General features: G+C 31.5%; 1 pseudogene; it reads left to right on the top strand.

The window, feature by feature from the left end:
• Window positions 1–21910, top strand: part of LOC149565776 (methylthioribose-1-phosphate isomerase-like) — a 150970-nt pseudogene extending 129060 nt beyond the window's left edge.
• Window positions 21911–23378: the final 1468 nt, after the last annotated feature.

The following is a 23378-nucleotide window of genomic DNA, read 5'->3' as shown; positions in this document are numbered from 1 at the left end:
CCAATAGTTACCATGTTGTAGATAATGTAACTCGAGTCACAATGTGAAGGACCCAAGTCATAGTTAGAGGCTACCAAGCTAGTTCAAACAGAGTTTGATGGACCCAAGTCATAGATAGTGGGACTTGAGCTTGATACTGAAATTCATGATGAAAACAATGGAACTCATGTTAGCAAGATATGTTAGAAGGCATCATACACCTAATTAGATCACTGGAGACAAATCTGACGAAACAATGACAAGAAGAAAATTAAAAGGTACATGTTTACTTGTTAAATTTGAAACAAGAAATATTAAAGATGCATTAAATAATGAAAGTTGTATTGAGGAAATGAATGAAGAAATAGAATAAATAGAAAAGAACAAAACCTAGACTCTTGTTCCTAGACCTGAGGATAAAAATGCAATTGGCACAAAGTGGGTGTTTAGAAATATGATTAATGAAGATGGAAAAGTTTCCAAAAAATTGGCAAGATTGGTATGCAAAGGCTATTCTCAAGAAGAAGGTATTGATTATGGTGAAAAATTTTCTCCTGTTGCAAGATTAGAAGGTGTTAGAACTTTATGAGCATATGCAGTACACATAGGAATTAAAGTATATCAAATGGAAGTTAAATTTGCATTCTTGAATAGAATTATTGATGAGGAAGTCTACATTGAACAACCAAAATCTTTTTTAGATCCTAGCAAAAGAGACATGGTTTTCAAGTTACACAAAGAATTATATGGTCTTAACCAAGCTCCTAGAGCTTGGTATGAAAGACTACATAATTACTTGGTATAGATTGGCTTTCAAAGAATAAATGATAATAGTAGTCTGTATATCAAAGAAGGACTTGACAAGAAGATTGTGTTGGTAGAAATATTTTTTGACGATGCCTTATTCATAGGAAATGATGACATGTGCAAAGCATTTTCAGAAGAAATAAGTAAGGAATTTGAAACGTCCATGTTTGGAGAGATAAAATTCTTTGTTGGATTGTAGATTCAGTATAACAAAAATGGTTTCTACATCACTCAATCCAAGTATATTAAGGAGATACTGAAGAAATTTTGAATGGAAGATTCAAGACCAGTTGGAACCCCTATGTCTACTAGACATAAGCTTTCCAAGAATGATGATTCCAAAGAAATAGACCAGACCACATATAGATCAATGATTGGAACATTGCAATATGTAGTACATACAAGGCTTGATATTGCACTTGCTGTTGGTATGGTGCCAAGATTCTCAACAAATCTCAGAGAAAATCACATGATGGAAATCAAGAGAATCATGAGATATCTGAAAGCTACTGAAGATTATGGTTTATGGTACAAACTTGGAGGCAATTTGGACTTGAAAGTGTTTATTGATGCTGATTAGGCAAGAAGACTTGATGATAGAAAAAACACTAGTGGTGGAGCATTCTTTCTTGGTAAAAGATTAGTATCTTGGACAAGCAAGAAACAAAATTGCATCTCTCAATCCACAGTAAAGGTAGAATATGTTGTAGCAATAGTTAATTATTTTAACATTGTTTGGTTCAAACAATTATTAGAAGAAATGAAGATAGAGATCAAGGATCCAGTAGTCATTTAGTGTGATAACACCAATGCAATCAATATAGTAAAGAATCTAGTAATGCATACCAAAATAAAGCACATTGCTATAAAATATCACTTCTTAAGAGAGTTGGTGTAGAATAAAGAAGTTATATTGGACTATGTAAATACAAAATAATAGATTGCAGACATATTGACCAAGCCATTACCTAAGGATGCATTTCTATATCTAAGAGGTAAGCGAGGGGTCATTCCCCTATCTGAAGCTCACTAAATAAAGTTTAGTGATGAATCAACAAGAGCTAGTTGAAGATTAATCAGTTGGTGCAGAATTGATAAAGGGCATATTGCAAATGAATCAATACTTAAGGTACATTGATATTAATAGAGTTGTTTTCTTTGGCATGTGTTATCAAAGAGGGAGAATTATACTGTCATATCTCATGATTTTTTTGTCATTCTAAAGAAGGAGAAGTTCACTATCATAGAAAATTTATGAAGAGATATCTAAGAGGGAGAATGAACTTGGTAGAAGCTATTGTAGACAAAGGGAGAAATTGAAGAAAGGAAGAGCTCACACTGACAAAGGAAGTTCTCATGAATAAAACTAAGGATATGTTCTTTACTTTATTATTATTCCAATATTTCATTGTGTTATGACATATTGTGTTTCCATCAATGCCAAAGAGGGAGATTGTTGGATATAATTGATTAATTGTATATTGTATTTGATGTTACACAAATGTCATATCATTATTTGTTAGTGTATGCTAAGCTCACTTGGGTAGAGAGGACAATTTTCTATGTCTGTCGAGTCTTCCTATGTTTTCCTAGTTCAGAAGGTAGTATCTATAGAGTTAACTTGAGCGTCAAAGGATAGTCTATAGAAGATGTGTGTTAAGCAAGCTCACTCGATTAATGAGGAAAAGTTGGATGGAACCAATATTAACTAAGCTCGCTCGGTTGCCAAAGGATCTTTGTAAGTTTTTAGTGTTAACCAAGCTTCTATTGGTTAACACAAGAAATCATCTCTAAGTTTGTGTCTACCGAGCTGGGTTGGCTAATGAAGGATTTTCTTGTTTTGGCATATTAAGCTTAATTTATTTATCTATTGGTTCTAGCCAACTGAGATGATGAATATTAATTGTTCTAAGATGTATATGAGCCAACTTGACAACATGAAAGATATAAGTATAAGGTCAAGTTATGGATTCAAAGGATTAAGAAGTTATGAATGTATTGAAGATTTAATGATGAAGAGAGGAAGTGAATTTGAAGGATAAGCAGAATATCCTTGTGGAGCATAAAAGATATATTCAATCAGGAAGGATCAAGTACAAGCTAGAATAGACATCTATAATCAGCAATTCAGTTGCATTCAAATTAGGTCATCTCATTGTTACTCTATAACCATTGTAGCAGTGATCTAAATCTCTTAATAGAGTTGGCTTAACAACTATTTGTAAATCCTCTAACAAGGTGGCAGTTCTATTGAATTGTCTTAAGACCTCTAACAAGGCCACTCCTAATAGGGTGATTAAATTCTTTAATAGGGTCACACCTAACAGTTTTTTTTGTAACCTTTAACATGGTTGGCTCCTAATAGGGATCACTTCAAAAGAGTGAAAACAATAACTAGTTGCAATTGGTGGTTTTTCCCAAATTGGCTTTCCATGTTAAATCTTGGTGTCAAATGTGTTTATGCTATTTTATTTTGTGTGTCTGTAAGTAAGTTAAAGTAAGGGTAATCACAAAGATTTTTATAATCAGTACTTACCGAGTTACAACATTTTATGTGTGTTTGTCAAGCATCAGTAGTATTTAGTTTTCATATTTTATTTTGTATAGACATCTAAGGAATTTGGGATTTATTTTAGTAGTAACCAATTCACCCCTCCCCTCTTAGTTAGTCCTCTTATATTTCCAACATATTCTTGAAGGGTGAACAAGCTATCAAAGCTAAAATGTAAGAAGGCCAAGCAGAATCGAGGACTGAAATAGTGATTTGTAATCTACAAATGGAGTTGTAAGTTGTTATTAGATCAAGCCTTACTGTTACTCTCTAAAAATTGTATCAGTCTAGGGTAAAATCCTTTGGATTAGGGTTGACCTAACAATCATTTGTAAATCCTTTAACTAGGTGACATTCGAAGTGAATGGTCTAAAGTCCTCTAACAAGGCTCACTCCTAATAGGGAGGTTGAAATCCTTTAACAGGGTCACATTTAACAGTGTGTATTGTAACCTTTAATATGGTTGGCCTTTCACAGGGCATCACTTTAGAAGAGTGAAAAAGAGTAGCATGTTACTGGTGATTTTTAAGAAATTGGGTTTCCACATAAATCATTGTGTCAAGTGTGTTGAAGAATCTATTATGTTTCATGTTTACATTTCTGCAAGTTGATCCAATAGTAACTTACAAATTTTAAGTAATTGCATAATCTTATGGATGCATGCATGATGAAGTTAAATGTTTTATGGGTTCACTAAAGCTATGAAAATTTTTCTTTATACATCTAGACTTTAGATAACTAATTCATCCCCCCACTCTCCTTTATTCTAAAAGTATTCCAACAGTATGTATCGAGCATCAGAAGCTAGTTAATGTTGAGTGACATCATTATGAGAAAGATCCATAATTCGATGAATCTAACCTGACAAGTTTGATTTACTGGATTGTGTGAACCATGTGGAAGATAAGATTGATGAGCTGGTGGCATAGAATTCAAGATGAACCATTTTGAGGTGAATCCAAAGAGAATTGAAGAGAAGTTTCTAGAAGGGAATAAAATGAAATGAGGGATAAATTCATTGAATCCTACCTAATCTAACCTACCCTAAAAAGGAGGATGGAGGATAAATGAAAAAATCTTAATTCTCTATTTATAGTGATGGATAGTTAGAAGAAAGGGTTGTCATGTGTGAGAACCTAGGGAAGAAAATGAGTCTACGGTATTTTCTTCATTAAGTGACCTAAGAGAAGAGACTGCATTGGAAAACAAAGCAAGAAGGCTTAAGGGTATGGATTCTTGAAGGGTGAACAAGCTATCAGAGTTGAAGAGGGTGGAAGCCAAGAATAATGAAGGACTAAAATAAAGATTTGTAATCTACTAGTGAAGTTGTAAGTTGTTATAAGATCAAGCCTTACTGTTACTCTCTAATCATTGTATCAGTCTAGGATAAATCCTTTGGATTAAGGTTGAACTAACAGTCATTTGTAAATCTTTTAACTAGGTGAAATTCCAAGTGAATGATATAAAGTTCTCTAACAAGGCTCACTCCTAACATGGTGATTAAAATACTTTAACTAGGTCACATTTAACAGTGTACATTGTAACCTTTAATAGGATTGACCTTTCAGAGGGCATCACTTTAGAAGAGTGGGAACGAGTAGCATGTTACTAGTGGTTTTTCTAAAATTGGGTTTTGTTGGTAAACAGATTGTTCTTTCCAATGTAACTCTTACATGCCCGAACCTGTGAGAAATAATTTGATACCAACAGTTGGATAATCTATCATGAGATTGATAGATTTCCTCTAAATTTAAAAGTACAACTCTCTTATCAATGATATTCAATGAATTTGTTTGTTCCTAAACTAATTGGGTACGTTCTTAACCCGAGAACAGAAGAGGAAAACCAAGCCAGCCCTAGACAGAACTAACTCAGGCAGATTTTAACTCCTAAATCTAGCCAATGCCAAGAATCAACAACTCCTATGACTTCTTGATATCGGTAATGCAATATAGATGAAAATTATGTGAATGCAATGAAGAAATGAAGATTTAATATTCAGATTTATGCAATAGGAATACGTGCAAATACTCTGATCTACAACACATTCATTATTTGACGCAAGATGCAAGATAATGTCCAAAACTGAACACAACAATACTTTGATTGAATATATTTAGAAAATAATACTCAAATTCTCTGATTTGAAGCAAAACTCTTCTTTGTTTTGAACACAACAAATACAATGCTCTGATTTTTATTTGCCTGCAACTCTGGCCAAATCTATTACAGAAATCAATGCATGAAATGAAATGCATAAAATAAACTACTGTCTTCTCTCTACTATAGCAATACCTACTCTTGCAAAAAAGAAGCCCCTCTCATTGGAAAAGGTTTTAAAATAAATACATTCTCCAACAACTATTGGTTTCTTCCAGTGACTTTTCCATTCTGTAACTGATCTTGTCTCTTCAACTTTACATATTTTTCCTTTTGAAAACTGATATGCTTATTAACTTTTAAAGTTAATAATGATAGATATTAACATATTTAAATTATATGTTAACAATTGACATTTAAATATGTTAAATCAATATCAAAATCTTTCCTTCATTGAGTGGACAACAAAATAAATAGTTCTGCCAGGTAAAAATGAGCCATTTTTCGTGGGGCATATCTTTTTATTCCACCATTGGATTGAGCTCATTTTTTGATATGTTCTTCAAAACTTAGTTATATTCATCCTGACTAGAGCGATCGAAAAAATAATCAATGAGTAAAAAGATATGAGTTTCTGAATTCTGCTCTATATGACTGCAACAAAATCAGAATTAATAAAATAAAATTTCCAGCCATTGTTCTTTCAATGCTCTATAATCCATGTCTTCAATCTGCAACAATGTTATCTTCAATGCTTACAATGTTAATTCTCTGCTAAAATTTGGGAGAAATTCTCTGGAATTCTTATAGCGGAAATTTGACTCTTGTCTTGTCCCTTTGGTGGAAAATTCAACTTTGACTGCGAAAGTCGCAGTGGAAAATGAATTTTCCATTTTCATGTAGTGGGCACAATTTTGATGTAGATTGATTCACAAATTATTTTTCTGGAGTAATCTTGATGCTAGACCCCATATACTTCATTTTGGATTGAGATTTGCCTTTTCTCTCCTCATGTGGAAAATTGGACTTTGCTTGCGAAAGTCGTAGTGCAAAATGAATTTTTCGCTATGCATTTTTCTTTTTGCTGAAAAATGAAATATTTGCTTCTTCAATGGAAAATTAGAAAATGACTGCGAAAGGTGATGCAAAGAATGAGCTTTCCATTACACATTTTTCCTTTGGTGGAAAATCCCAAGTTGACTTCTCCATTGTGGAAAATCAGAAAAGTGCTTCTCCATGGAAAATTAGAAAATGACTTCTCCATGTGGAAAATTAGAAAAGTGCTTCTCCATGTGGAAAGTTAGAAAAGTGCTTCTCCATGGTGGAAAATTAGAAAAGTGCTACGAAAGTCGTATTGGAAAATGAGTTTTCCACTACACTTCATTTTTCCTTTGGTGGAAAACTCCAAGTTGACTTCTGCATTGTGGAAAATTAGAAAAGTGTTTCTCCATGGTGGAAGAATGAACTTTGGCTTCTATTTGCTTCCACATTTGTATATTTGGACCCAAAAATAATTCAATCCTTCATAGAAACTTTGTTAAGCATAATGGGAACAATTTTTGGGAAATTCTTTATGGTAGGCAACTTTAAAAGTTTAAAAAAAAAATGGCGTACTGAAAGTGCACCTACAGGTTTCCACATTAAATCATTGTGTCAAATATGTTATTGAATTTTTTGTTTTTCATGTTTACATTTTTGCAAATTAAAGTTTAAGTGATTACATAATCTAATAGATGCACGCATGATGAAAATGTTTTATGGATATGGGTTCACTAAGTTGTGAAAAGTTATAATTTTAAATCTGGACCTTGGGTAATTGATTCACCCCCCCTCAGTTATTCTAAAGAATTCCAACATCACCTACTAAAAGGAAAAAGAACAATTTTTTTTGTAATGTTTTAAATTAGTTAAGGTGGTCAGAGATGAGATTTTTTATTCAGAAAATGTTGTAGCATAAAATTCATAATTAATTATTTCTTGGAATAAAGATACCCAAAATTATCAGTCACATCCATACATGAGTCTACTTCTTATATATAGAATCTTATAAATGAATAGTAGCATATGATTGTGATTAAGGTGGATAGACATACACCCAATTTATATTTTTGTCTTGAAATTTTTGTACCACTACATTAAAATTCAAATTTTTGGCCAATTAATTTTTTTCATTTAGATAAGGCCTAGTATTTTTTTTCATTAAAATACAAAGTCACGAACCTCAGATGCAAATATCAAACCTCAGATCACTTTGCAAACCCTTGGCAATGAAGTTTCCTTCACTTTCGTATTGCTCTGCTCAACTTCCCATTCCACTCTTTCTATTGCTTAGAATCACTTTTCCATGTCCTATTCCACTCTTCATGATAAAGGAATAGGGTAAGTGCAAGAAGTTGGGTCTCACTTTTGGGAAAAAAGTGGAATTTTTTTTTTCCTATTTTTGAAATTTCTTGTCGATTGATGTCAAAATTTGAGGCATTTAGAGATTGAATATAAAAAAAACTTCAGAAACAATTTTTTTTGTGTTCACAATCTAGTTTTTGAATATGTTATTTATTTGTATACCCATATGATAGAGTTCGTTTTTGGTATGGATCTTTAAAAACCTCTTTTCAAAATGCTTGTTTCAGGACCATACCGCACTTGTGTACGAACACCATAATTTAACACAAATAAATGAATTTTCATAAATCCTTTGAAAGTGAGTTATCTAATACATCTAAGATTGATGACAATATTTTTCCTTAATTTCTTATTGAATAATTTTTTTTTATTAATTATTAATTGGCTATAAAGGTAAAATTTAAAACCTCTCATGTACAGACACCATAATTTGATAAAAAAATTCACTTTTTTCAAAAATTCTTTTTTTAAACCTCAAAATAATTATATGTAGATTGATGACATATAAATTAATTTAAGAAAAATGATAAAATAAACAAGTTATTAAAGTTTTAGTGAACTTCACTATTTTACATTTAGGTACCACCTTTCATTAAAAATAATGCAAAAATAGTAAATAAAATCATAGCACTATAAAATTTATATTTCTAAAATCAAGACAGTGAGAGCTCTAATGAGTTTTTTTTTCATAAAAAAATTTGATCAGGAAGACCCTCTAAAAATTATGGCAGGGCTTGAATTTGTCAATTCAATGAATTAGCCATGTCTTTAGAGGTCAAGGAATAGGCTTGGTCTCACCAAGCCTATCCCAAACCAAAATCCGAGAAAGGAGAAAAAAATCCCACTCAATGTTGTAAGAAATAGGTACCCATTTTGAAAAAGTCAAATCAGCATATAAAATCCCCCCAAAAAATAAAATTTTAAATTTTTAGAAATGGGTACCCATTTTTTAAAAGTAAAAAACTGGTACCTATTTTTGAAAAAATGGGTATCTATTTCTAAAAAATACAATTTTTTTATGTTTTCAAAAATAGGTACCCTTTTTTTGAAAATAAAAAATAGGTACCTAATTTTAAAAAAAATGGGTGCCAGTTTTTAAAATTTTGGATTGGGTGCCCAAGCCTATAACGGGTACCTATTTTTTAAAAATAGGTACCTGTTTCTAAAAGAGCATGATCTCAATCCCTAGACTTTCGTAGAATTGTGACCCAACTCTTTGCTTCTACCCAACATGTCCTTCCTTTATATCGAGTCCATAAAATAATTCTTGAGTCGGTTGTTAGACCTTCTTAATTAATCATTATAGGACTGCATTAAGAACACATTACACTTAGCGATAACATTAATCTTCCACCTTGCAACTTGAATAACTTTCAGTACACACAATATTATGAAGAGCCAACTTAGCCATGTCATTGCCAACATGTCTTCTTCATGTCCTCAACCTCAATTCTTATAATAAAAACTTTGCTAAGAGATACAACAAGTTTATCAAAACATGGCTTTGTAAACTCTATCTTAGAACAGACATCACCAAAACTTACATAACTTCTTCCAGACTTATCATTTCTTCTTCTAATGTTAACTACATATACTAGATACTTTGATGTATCTTCCAAAACCTCAGATAGTTAGAATACTCAACTAGCCATCCATACCAACTTGATCTTTCTATTGTTCTTCTGTTAGATACCACAGAAAATTGCTATGTTGACATCAATGAAAAACATAGTCATGAATGTAGCATATCATCATAGTAACATATCAACAATACTCCCCCATAGGAATATCAGCAACATTAATGCTTCCAACAATCTTGCAACATGTGGACCATAAGTATAATCATTACGTGAGCCAAGAACACTATAAAAAAACATTAGTGCCATACAAAACCTTCACAACATCTCCAAAATAATATCCAAACTCATCTTTAGCATCAATCATCTAAACTAGAAAACTTAGTCTAATAAGAAAATATTTCTATACTCTGAATCAAGAAAAATCTCAACTATAGCCACAATGATAAGATTAATTATAATTCCAACATTGAAATCTTTGAATCATCAAATCTAGTTCATATTGAGCCAAATACTTAACCTCTACACAAAGGATCTTTGTACACTAGTAACCAAAAAATTGTTCAAAAATCATTCACACAATCATGAAAACATCTATAGGTTGGCAATAATCAACTAAAAGCATCTCAGAAGTTTCAATAAAACTAATAGATACCTCTATATATTCACTGTAATAACCAAATCATCCAAATTACCAAAATTGGACACTATGTAATACATTGTCTACAACATAAAATAATATATCGACATATATTACAAAATATTAATTCCAACATACCTTAATTGATGGAATGATCATCAAACATCTCTTAATTATCTAATAGAAACATCTAAGAATCTACTTAGCATATAGAAACCACATCTAGTAATCTACCATTTGGCATTGATGATGACATATGAAATTAAAAAACTAATTAATGCCCAAAGTCAAAATATATCCACCTGATCACTCTAGATATCTACCTTAATAATATCTCCCGCTATTTATAATATAATCATATCTTCTATATAAATCTCTTACTAAATTTAATCATGTTTTTTACACATACCTCCACTACTACATTTGACCTCATTTTTCTAACAAAATTTTCAACTGTCAATTAAAAAGGTTTAGGTTGGTTGGATTGTAGAAAGAAATTTTTTTCTTTTTTAAAAATCTAACCTGTGTTGGTCAAAATTTCGACCAACATGGGCTTAACTTTAAAATGAAAATTCATTTCATGGAGTGCACGAAAGAGCTGGAGCTAGAGGATGGTTAAGGGTTTAAGTTTTAATTTGGGGTCCTGAGCTTGCATAGTAATTTAGAAATTTGTGAATGGATTCCCTGAAATTTGCCATGAAATTGAGATTGAAGGAACTGGTTAAAGTTTTGGTGAAGAGTCAAAAATGGTTGCACAATTCAGTGTCTGTTGGTTTGGGATTGTACTGATATGTTTCTGGATTCGATTGTACTGATTGGTTTGGGATTACTATTGGTGATAGTCATGGCATTTGTATTTATTCATAGCCACATTATAGAGGGGCAAAAATTGATGGGGAAGTAGAGCCTTCATCATTCTTCTTACAATCAGGTCACCTCTGATCCCTAATCAAAAGGCAATCGCAGGCCATGGCCAAGGCCAACAATGATTAAAATACATCTTTTAGTGGACAAATTCAATCCCAAAGCTCTTTAGGCATGCATTTCTTGTCATTTTTTACTTCTTTTTCCATTTGTTCATTGCAACTCCACTTTTTCCATTCTTTGTGTTTTGGGGCAAGATTATGTGTTGCCTATTAACATTCTATTGGTTAGGCTTAAAGTGTTTATTAAGAATTTGAAATGTACATTATTCTGAAATGTATTATATAATTGTCAAATGACTAGTTCACTCCATGTTGTTGGACTTATGGGCCACTTTGTCGCCATGTAGTAATTTTTTTCTTATTTTTTTGTTGCTTGACATGTTTTTTCTCTGCTCTGAAGTATTGGTTGGGTATGTGAGTCATCTTTAATGAGGTGTGGAACAAGGTTGTACCTTGCTAAGTTTTAAAAAATTAAACATTGATTAAGCTTAAGTTTACATATATAGTAGGATTTGAAATTAGATTGTCTTATGATTTCTCCCTCTTAACAATAACATATTAACTTTTGTAGCCTACTATATACAGTAATGTTCTTTTGGGGTGAGCTTCTGGGCTACCTTTAATGCCTTGTTGGTAATATTGAGCCGCATTATACAGATTTATAAACATGGATTGCCTTTAATGCCACAAAGTTGTGAATGGCTTTAATGCCTCCAATGTTGTGAAGAGTAGACATGATCCTCAATCTTAAGATTTGTAAATATAAATTATACCTGAGATGTCCCATATTTTGCACATGACAACCTTAAATTTTTGAATAGGCCTCCTATATGGATTAATGTGAAACTTAATTGTGGTATTTGGGATACTTGGGTGACTCTAGTTATGATTACACCACAATACCTTATTCTTGAAGACTCAATTCTCATTTTCTAGCAATATAATTTATTGTTCAATTTTCATCTACCACTACACCATAACTTCCTCAACATGAAAATAGAGCTCTAGTTTGAGAGCAATATTATGTTCCATTCATTGTTCCCATTATCATTACACCACAACCCCTTGGACATAAAAGTCCAGTTGTGAACTTCAAATCCTGGATGCAAAGAACTAGCAAAAACATTGGGCACAGAGATCCAGTTCTTATTTGAGTGCAGTGTTATCTATTTAGAATTAGACTCCTTAAAATCTAATCCAAGAAAGTGGGGTTAATATGAATAATTCACAAAATTAGTAAGGTTTTAGTCGAAAGATATGAAGCTACAGAGAAGGCTACTAAAGCTTCTTATGCATGATCTTTTGATTGGATCTGTCATGACTGTATAGTTGTAGAGCATCGCTAGTAAACAAAAATCTAATAACTAGAATAATGTACAATTTTGCAGTGTTTCAGCTTATTGCATTATATTCAGGGTTGTTAGGTACAAACTTGAAAATGTGTGTTTCTTTTCTTTTGAATTTGTTTGAGGTGGTCTTTTAACACATGACCTTATCTTATATGATCCTTACAAGTATAATTCTTGGTAATTGGAAATTACTTTCCAAAGACAATATTTATGTATCATGTTTTGGATGTCTTCTCCCAAATTTGTTCTACATCTTTTGAGGTTGTTTTCTAATTTCTTATGGAAAATCATGTGTACAAGTAGGTGATAGTGTTATTTGTGTGGAAATTAAACTCAATCTCCAACCTCAAGTATTATTTAATATGAACAAGCCCAAGAAATTATTGCAAGTTTGTTAAATGGACTGTACAAAATAATGTACAAATTAGTATGTGTTGCTAATACAAGATCTTTAACTCAAAAGAAATTTTAAGAGTATTCATATAACATTATGAGTGATGCATAACCATCAGAATACATCATGATCACCCATATTTTAATTTTTAACACTTGTTGTTCAGTTTATGGACAAGCTAATTTTGAGTGTTTTGGTACAAACCTGCAAAGTTTTTTTTCCCCATTTGGAGGTGACTTTTTAACACATGAGCTTATCTTATGTATATCTACTCAAGTGAATTTTCTATGTTAAGTGGGTGTACCACTTTGTTTGGCTTAACAATGTTAGTTCTACATGTTTCTGTGATATTCCGATGTCTTATGAAATGTTGAGAAATAGCTACAAGACTTTAGTTGTCAACCTTGAGAATATAGCAAGGTAATTATCTTAAAGGTATAAGGTATAATCCTATAACCATTAATTTAAAGGTGCCCTTCTTGTTCTAAATGTTGTTTACCAAGTATTTTCTTTTCACTGACCACTTGTGGTATGTGGAGGGAATTTTTGCTCTATTGAATAAGAGGGCTTCCTATAATTTGGTCAATAGATATCGGGGGGTGCATTAGATATTTCTTGATAAGGATTTAGTTAAGGTATTGGAAACATATACAAAATCTCCATGCATATGTATTGACCTATTCTTGATAATAGTTTTGTTAGGGTACTGGAAATGTATACTCAAACTCCATGTTTCTATCTTCTCTGGTGGAGCTTATTTGTAATCTCACAGCTCTTAGATTTGATTCCTAATCTTCTCATGTCTATCGTCAAAGAAAAAAATTTGAAATTCATTACAAGGAAAAACCTTATGATATCGCGCTTTGTTGCAATTTTATAGTTTACTAAATAAGGCTTTGGCAATGGAAAATAGTTTAATGTGTCTCTACAACACTGGGTCCTATTTTTGTTCAATGTTTATTAATAATTTGTAACAAAAAAATCCATTTTCCCACCCAGAATGTCACCAAGGGAAGCAAACAAAGTAGAATAAGAAGTTCACAAGACCATAAATTTTTAGTAAGTACCAGGTAGAACTTGACCAGCATCATGTTGAGAATCATTCAAATTTGGACAAGATTCCTTTATGCTTAAAGTATGCATAGATTCAAGAAGCTTAAGTGAATACAATTTGAAAATGATTAACAATTATAAAGAGTTGACAATCACATCTATGAACCTACACAAGAAGTTCTCGACTAATATCAACAACAAAGCTCTCAACATTCAATAAGTACCATTGCAGTCATGTATCCAATTCTTCAATGGAAATGGATACAAGATTTTTTTTCATAAAGTAAATAATTCATGACAAAGAGAGAAGAAAAGATGGGCAAAATGAAGAGGCTTGAGAGTTATCTGACTAGTTTTAACATATATAACCAAAAGCCTAAGAGTGGGTTAGTATGATATAAAAGACATTTACACAAATAAAATTTAACCAAATAAGCATATACATGGAAAAGGTAAAAATGTGCGAAGTTGATAAAAAAATACACAAGAAATTGTTTCCAATCAAATTGGGTTCTTTGGTTTTGGGAAACCAATGCAAGTGGATAAGTCCTATTTTAGTTCTTGGTGACATTTCTCACATGTGACTTGAGTTCATCACCAAGACTCAGCTAGTCATTAGTGCTATTCCAAATGTCATGAACTACTGATAGGCACTACACAAGAAAATTTTCCCAATTAATTGGGTTCTTTGGTTTTGGGAAATTGATGCCAGTGGATAAATCCTATTTTGGTTCTTGGCAACATTTCTTGCGTGCGACTTTGAGTTCTTCACCAAGATCCATCTAGTCATTAGTGCTGTTACCATAGTCATTAGTACTATTACCATAGTATTGTTACCAGATGTCCTCAACTACTGATAGGCACTAAGATCATCAATTTGGGCTTGCAATATGAGTGTGTTATCAGGTCTTCTTGGCAATCATCCAAGTTTTCAAAATCATAATGTATCATTCCAATCCCATTTGAAAACATATTATAGTATCAACTTGCATCTTGGGATTCATCATATGAATTAGAAAGTCATAAAGCTGAACGACAACTATTTCCATAAAATTAAGTAATTAGGAGTGTCAATCCATCTTAAAACTAAATGATTACAAGGAATTTTCTATTAGAAAAATTACCAACATAACTACATCCTTAGAATTCACCAAGGATGATCATGAAATTTTCAAATTTATTAAAATTAATCTTTTTTCCACCATGTGTTGGTCAAACAAAGCTTACTTTTGCTCAAATTTTCATCCTATTGTAACACTACATGTTTTAACTCTACAAGGTTCAATCATGATACAAAAGAGACAAGATCTAGAAACTCTAGATTTTTAGAATTACAAATCAATATTGTATTTCAAATTATCTTTCCCATTACTGTCAGCTATGTATAGAGTACCTTGTCATCTTCATTGCAAACAAATTTTCCATTTTTTTTGAAAGATCCTTACAATGAATCAGACCTAAACTTCCAAAACACCAAAAACCAATCCAAATGTGCTCATTGTTTGAGAATATATTTTTAAAGACCACTTTTCTATAAGATGTTATATGTGTTTTAAAACGAAATGTTGAATTCAACCAAAATTTAAAAAACTAACTTGCAAATTGCTCCAAAAAAATATGCTCACTGTCTTATCAAAACTAATGTTTCAAGTAAAAGACAAAAGTTCCAAGACACAAAAACATAATTAAGTAGATAAGAATTCAAATTAAACATCAAACTCTGTCAAAATCAAAGTTTTATAATAGCAACCCCACATTTGAAGTTTCTCATATACTCCAAATTGAAAATAAAACTATTTAATGGAATATATAAAATAGTCTAATCCTATGTTGAGATGAAACATGTTTTAATGAACATAATTTTCAACATATTTGTTTTGAGGAAAGTAATCTACTACACTTCTTCAGAAGTTGAGATAGAGCCAACTCCATTAGGCTTGTTGTGCTTCCTAGCATACGTCTGATTCCTTAAAAATTGGATACATGACTTGTAATGGTACTTATTGAATGTTGAGAGCTTTTTTGCAGATATTAGTTGACAACTTCTTGTGTAGGTTCATAGATTTGATTATTAGCTCTTTATAATTGTTAATCATTTTCAGATTGTATTCACTTAAGCTTCTTGAATCTATGCATACTTTAAGCATAAAGGAATCTTGTCCAAATTTGAATGATTCTCAACATGATACGGGTCAAGTTCTACTTGGTACTTATTGAACTTTTTTGGTCTTGTGAACTTCTTATTCTACTTTGTTTGCTTCCCTTGTTGATAGTCTGGGTGGGAAAATGGATTTTTTTTGTTACAAATTATTAATAAACATTGAACAAAAATGAGACCCAATGTTTTAAATGCCACATTGGAACACACATCTACCTATGGGTTAGACTTTTAACCCGCATAATTGTTTCCTCTTGTCTTTGACGACATGTTTTGTAATATTTTCAAGTTTATTTTTGTCTAGGATGGAGTAGTACTAGGATGGGTAACCTCTCGAGAAGTCCCAGTGCTTCACCCCTATGAGCATCACCTAGATCTAATGAGTGCTAAGTGTTCCATTTATTCTAATGAGAGATGAATTTTTACTAAATCACTACTCATGAAACAAGGGTTAATGAGTTTGACTCATAATCACATAGTTAAATCTTGATAGCAATATCAAAATTTGACTTGCTATGGAAATTATCTCCTACTTATAAATTTGTATGTAATTAGTTATCACATGGATTTCCTATGTTCTTGATAATGTGATGAAGTTAGACAACTAAAGTTTGTTTCTGGGGTCACATTAGTAATACTGAAAATTATTTTCTTTGTAATGCAAGTGGAATGGATCATGTTCATGTACATCCAAAATTTCTTCATTCTAATGCTACCTCCCATAAATGGGCATTTGGAGGTTTGCTTCTTATGCAACTCTTCTGATTGATGAATAATATCTAGTTAATACTCTTTTTAATTACTACCATTTATAGATCCATTTAAAAAAAAAGTAGGATTCACTATTTGAACTATATAATTCAATGTTTTAGTTGAGATTATCCTACCCATATCAACTAGTAACTTGTGAGATATTTTATCCAAGGCTTTATTCTTGTGTTATAAAGTAATATTATCTGTGAAGACAAATCAGATAATTTCACGTACATGAAATGGAGAACCTTTTTATTGTTGAGATAACATAAAAAGTATTTCCAAACTTTTTGTCAGGACATCCTTGATTTTCTTCATCAATAGTTTTTTGAATTTCTGATCAATAAATCCATTATCCATAGTCTATTCTGGATAATGAAAGTAATTGCATTGATCTTGTTATCATTGAACTTGCCATTTCAATGTGGTTGTATAAAATCCATAGAAAGGCCAGTACCCAAGTTAGATACCATTCTGGATGTTCTCTTGTTGTCTTGACAACATTTTGATGTAAACTATATAATGCATCTGCAATACTATTTTCTTTTTCTTGGAACTTGATTTCTAAGCATGTTATATATGCCATAATGTGATGAATTGTCCACTATGTTACCTTAGCCAACTTTTTCTAGATAAAATATGGATTACATTTAAAACTCAGACCCTTTTTGGTTTGAGTTTTAACCTTCAATTGATTTGTTTATGTTCTAATTTTTTTGTGATTCTAGACCTAAATCTGTCTCTTTCTAGGAGGTATTCATTTTGATTATTTTAAAAATTTCTCAGGCTAGTAGATATGCATATTTCTTTCTTTCATTGTTATATTAAAGGGCAAGTATGTGATATCTATAATCATCTTTCTTGTAAGGATAACTGGGAAGACTACCAAGCTTAGGCTGATTTTAGGGATAAAATAGTCTAGATTAAGGTGTTTTATGAGATGCCCAATCATGTCGAGCTAATGGTCAACTTGTTCCCACGGGGATTCGAACTCAAGTCATCATCTTTATGAATATTTATTGAAAGTTGTTTGTCACCTTATTCTAATATGGGGATTTGAATTTAAGTCATTCTCTTTATGAATGCACTAATTTATAAATTATACAAGTGACCTTTGGACTCTCCAAAAAAAAATGTTTTTCTATTGTAAAAGGTGCACAAATCTATTTTTTGTTTTTTGTTTTTTGTTTTCTTTTTTCTGTTGGCTCTTTTCTTTGTTTGCCTCCATTTTGCAGTCTCTTTGTTAGTACCATGTTTATTTGTTTCAAATTTGAATGAATAGTGTCGTTATCAAAATAATTTGTTGAATTTGGTTCTTTTTATGACTTGTTTCCCATCTTATGGCGAATTATTGGTATCTCTATTATAATTAATCTCTAGCACACATTTTTGTTGAAAGATTACTTTAATGACTTTTATTTTTGTTCATCATTGCAGCAATTGTAGAGTTTCTTGATAATGCAGTTGATGAGGTAATATTTTTTTGTTCTTTATTTCCTGAGATGAATTATTGAGGTGGCTATAGTCACTCATTTATGATAGTGACCACAAAGAAGCTTATAACTAATATTAGTTCTAAAATAGGTTTTATGCACCCAATGTTGTTTGCCAATTGTTTGTCTTGACGATGACTATTTGTCAACTTGATGTATGATGTTTTCATGACAAGATATCTTTTATTTGAAGATTAATCTTCTATAATGGTCTATATTGTGGCTCAATTTTTTTTGTCCAATGTTTCTCATTTGGTCCACAAATACATAATGGTGCAACTTATGTCAAAGTGGATTAGATTTACAACCCTCGAGATGCTAATCATGCTTTACTTTTTCAGGGTGTGAACATTTTTCCTAGCTTGCTATAGCGCTCTTTGTGTAAATTAGTTGTATTTACTTTTATGAGTATAGACTAGTTGAAATATCATGTATTTCTTTAGCAGATGATGGAGGGGGCATGGATCCTGATTGTATTTGATGACCATCTATAGCCTGTCCATACAAGATGGGCATGTGTTGAATTGGCACCCTAAATTTGCATTGTAGTCCTTTGAGTCATGTAGGTGTCTTGGATAAAGAGCTCACTTAGCCTACCAGTTGGTCTTAGTTGTTTGCTCTTTCCATTTCTATAAACTAAATATCTTTACAATCTTGTATCATTGAGTTATTTCATTAATCATTATTTAGAATTATAGTTAGGATCATTATTTTTTATCTAACCAAATCTACCTAGCTTGTTAGAATAGTATTATAAGTGAGATGGTGTTGGGTCATTCATCAAATTGAGTTTTCTATGCAATAGATTTGATTGACTGACCTTCCCCTTCAATTCCTTGTCAGAGATGTGAAACACACACTATAACATGTCTCCCTCTGACATCTTGATTTGTGGATGGAAGGGCTAGAGAAAATGGTATTATGTAATCACATCTAGTTTCTAGATGTCCTCAATGGTGATGAACATGTAAGCCAACTAAAATTTTAGCATCTCCACAATAAGAATGCAGGATCTTTATCTCATTTTGTGGCTTTTCAATTACATTTGCTGCATCTAACTGTTGATAATTAGACAAAGTTGACTGTACACCCTCTACTGTGATGGCTTCCAATTCTGTCCTACCCCTAATCATGTATTGAACTACCATTACTAGAAATTAATCTGGGAGAAGGAACTAGAGAAGTTATATTCTAACAGTAGCATTAAGGAGATATTGTGCAATATGGAGATAAAATCCCTTTAATTTTTAGCTTTGGAATGATGCCCTCATATTAGATTTTTGCAAGACTACTTTTATAAATAGCAACACTAATGTAGCTGGTTCTTAACAAGTGAAATTACCAAAATTTTATTGTAAAGATGATGTTCTAATGGGCATACACCTTGTGTTTCTATTTCTCAGGCATCACCATTCATGTTAGGAAATTCATGGTTTTTGTCATCCTCTATGGTCATTTTTTCTAGGAGGAACTTATTAACCTGCATGATGTTAATTTTTAACTTGGCAGCGATCTTAGTATTTGTTGTGTGTGAATTGTAGGAAAGAGATTCTTTTTATTCGTGTTACAATTTTGAAATCACATTCTAGCTCTCCAGATTATTAAATTTGATGTGACTTTTTCATTCTTTTTAAACTTCAATTTTGTATGGGGAATCTTTTTCCAACTCTGAAAGGACCCACATGACATTTAGGTTTTATGTTCTGTTTCACTTGTTTTATATCTAGTACCCTATACTACATGTGTTAGTCTTGTTTTCCTAATTTTGTACATTGATGGCTGGTAGGGGTGATTTCCTCACATTAATTTGTATAATTCGTTGGTATAAAATCCATCTTTGCTAATCAAAGAGGGAACTAGTAACTAGTTTATTTTTAATGTAGAAACTAATGGTTGTGATAGATCAGTAGAGGACTTGGTGGGGAATATGAAGAAGGCACTTTGAGTTAGTAAGGATATGAAGTATTATTGAGGTCTAATCATCTATATATACTCAAGTCAAATCATTTCGTATATATATACTTCTAAATTTCTGATGGCATTTTAAAATTTCTTGAGTACAGGCTTATATTGAAGTTGCTGAAGGAATGCTGATAGATGATATCAATTCTAACAAAGCAATCAGTTTACATGGGGCTAAATTTATTCTATGCCAAACCAAAAAAACTCAAAACCTTAATGTTTTGACTCATTGTAACACTAGAAGGTGTGATAGAGCTTCAATAATATGTTTGATGTATCCATTTCTTTGTGAACTCTGTATGATTCTAACATAACTTAGTGATGTGTTTGGCTAGTCTTGCAACTGCTAGATATGGTACTGCTCTTGGTGTGATTCATGCACTTTATTCTGAGAGATTGTTAGAGACTACATTTTACACAAAGATGAGACCATTCAACAAGGTACTGTGGATGGTTCTTTGTTAATTTTTGTGACTTGAAAAATTATCATAAACAATTTTGACTTGCAAAGTTTTATCGTACATTATTTGAATTTAAAAAGTCATCTACTTTAGCATATGTAGTGATTTCCACTTGCCGACTGATTGTTCATTTGATGTCAAGAGACTGTTCTAGTTATTATTTGATCAAGGGTCCTCTCTAAACATAGAGAGTGTATTAATGGTTGACAGTTTCATAGGCTTATTGATTATTGAAGAGATTAGGTGGAAATTTTCACAATATTTTAGTTTAGCTAGTCCTGCTTGTGTAACTATTTTTGGTTTTCGAAAGCGGCATAAGTTTTTTATTAGCATTTTTCCCAAGAAACTTCCCTGTTGTATCCCTCAAAGTTGATGAAAGATGAAAAGTTTTGAACAGTTTGATCCAACTTCGTATTTTATTAAAATTCCATATATGAACAAATTTATCGCGTATAATTTCAATATCAAGATTTATATTGACTTGAAGATTTGTTGCATTTCTTTTAGGGATAAAGTCTCACCGCATATGAATTGCTCCATGATCACATACCTGTAGTGCTTACAATAGATTCTGCAATAGCGACATTACAGAAGTTAGGTCGTATAGATGCTATAGTTGTAAGAGCAGATAGGATTGCAAAAAATGGTATGTAGAATTACTATTAATATCCTACAATTTATTTGCTATGATATTTGAAATTGATGTTCATCAAATTAAATCTCATTAGATGATTGGCCGACATAATTTTGCCAAAAACATTTGTTCTTGTATGTTAAGGCTTGCTAATTTGGTATTATATTTTCATAGGTGACACAACAAATAAAATAGGAACATATAATCTAGAACTCTTAGCTTTCCACCATCATATCCCATTTTATGTAGCTACTCCTTTGACCTCATTGAACCTTTCAATTTTATTTGGTGAATATATAATAATAGAAGAGAGGTCACCAAAAGAACTAACTCATGCTCTTGGTGGCCAAGGTCAACAAGTAGCTCCATGTGGGATTTTTGTTTGGAACCCTGCTTTTGATATTACCCCTACAAATCTTATCTCGACCATTATAACTAAAAAGGTGCATAGTCATATCTACTCTTTTGTGAGTAAACTGTCATTTCAAAAAAAAAAAACAATTTGATCTCAAACTTGGTTTTCTTCATTTCATACATTGTATAAGTGCAACCATGATATATATTTTGGCGTATAATATTTAAAATGTGTTGTGTAAAATAGGGTATCATTACAAAGAAGGATCCAACTTCTGTGTTGGATGTAAAGGAGTTCATAGAGAGTGTTTCTTAAGGAGCAGACAAAGGATACATTGGACAAGTGCAACTATGATTTCCATAACAATTTAAAGAAACTAAAGTACTCTTCTATCATTAAATTCTAAAAAAGAGAAAAATGTTTGCACAAGTAAACTTCAAAAGTAGTTGTTCCACAGTAAACTTTAAAAGTAGTTATTCTAGTGCTAAAGTTCTTGTGGGATAAAATGCATAATTTTTATATAGTGGTGTTTAGTTTAGGATACTTTTCTTCTTCAACTTATGTACTGTACTGTATTGTACTTTGAAAACTGACTGTTGGGTATGTGTAGGATCATGGTGTGCCAAAAAGTGGCAATGTGAAAAAAATAGAGTTTGAACACGTCTAAAAGCGCTTCAAAATCCGCTTTGACTTCTTTTCACCTATCCAGGTACCAAACCTGGAAAGTAAGGCCCAAGCCTTATCGGATATCTGATTTGAGATCGGATATCCGATATGAAATCGAATATCCGATTTGAGATCAAATATCCGATATGAAATCGAATATCGGATCTCATATCGGATATCGGATATGAGATCCGATAGCCGATATCGGCGGCATAAAAATTGGAGGGAAAAGGCACAAAAATTAGAGGGAAAAACAAATTTGTAAGTGATATAACTAATTTGAGTTATGAAATATGTAAAGATATAATATATAACCTATAAATATATAATATAATAACATAACTATTATATATAAAATAATATATAATCTATATATTATATAATAATATAATATAATATTATATATATATATATAACATAATGTAAAGATATAATATATAATCTATTAATATATAATAATATATTATGTTATTATTATTAGTATTATCTATAAATATAATATATATTATTATAATATATTATTATTATTTTTACTATATTTTTATTAAATATAATAACGTAATATATTATATATATGTTATTAATACATATTATTGTTATTATCATATATAAATTATAATCTATAATATATTATTATTATTATTATTATCATATGTAAATTATAATATATAATATATTATGTTATTATTATTATAATCTATAAATTATATATATATGATTGTTATACTATATTATTATTATTTTTACAATATTATTTCTAGTGGAGTCATTTATATGGGTCAAAAGGGCTCACAGGATGACCTATGACCCCTTTTGACACATTTCATGACGACATATGCCCCTAAGGGATCCTAGAACCCCTAGGGACATATTAGAATAGTTTATATGGGTCGAAGCGGGTCACAGGATGACCTATGAACCTGTTCGACCTATTACAAGATGATATTTGTCCCTAGGGGTCCTAGGACACTTAGGGACATATTAGAATCATTCATATTGGTTGAAGGGGGTCATAGGGTGACCAATGGCCACCTTCGACACATTCCACGATGACATATGTCCTTAGGGGTCCTAAGATCCCTAGGGACATATTAGAATCATTCATATGGGTCGAAAG

Source organism: Cupressus sempervirens, chromosome 3 (assembly GCF_028749045.1).
Source record: "Cupressus sempervirens isolate cs-2001-9-10 chromosome 3, ASM2874904v1, whole genome shotgun sequence".
NCBI classification, from domain to species: Eukaryota; Viridiplantae; Streptophyta; class Pinopsida; order Cupressales; family Cupressaceae; genus Cupressus; species Cupressus sempervirens.
The sequence above is the reverse complement of the archived record's forward strand: the minus strand, read 5'-3'. Positions and strand labels throughout refer to the sequence as shown.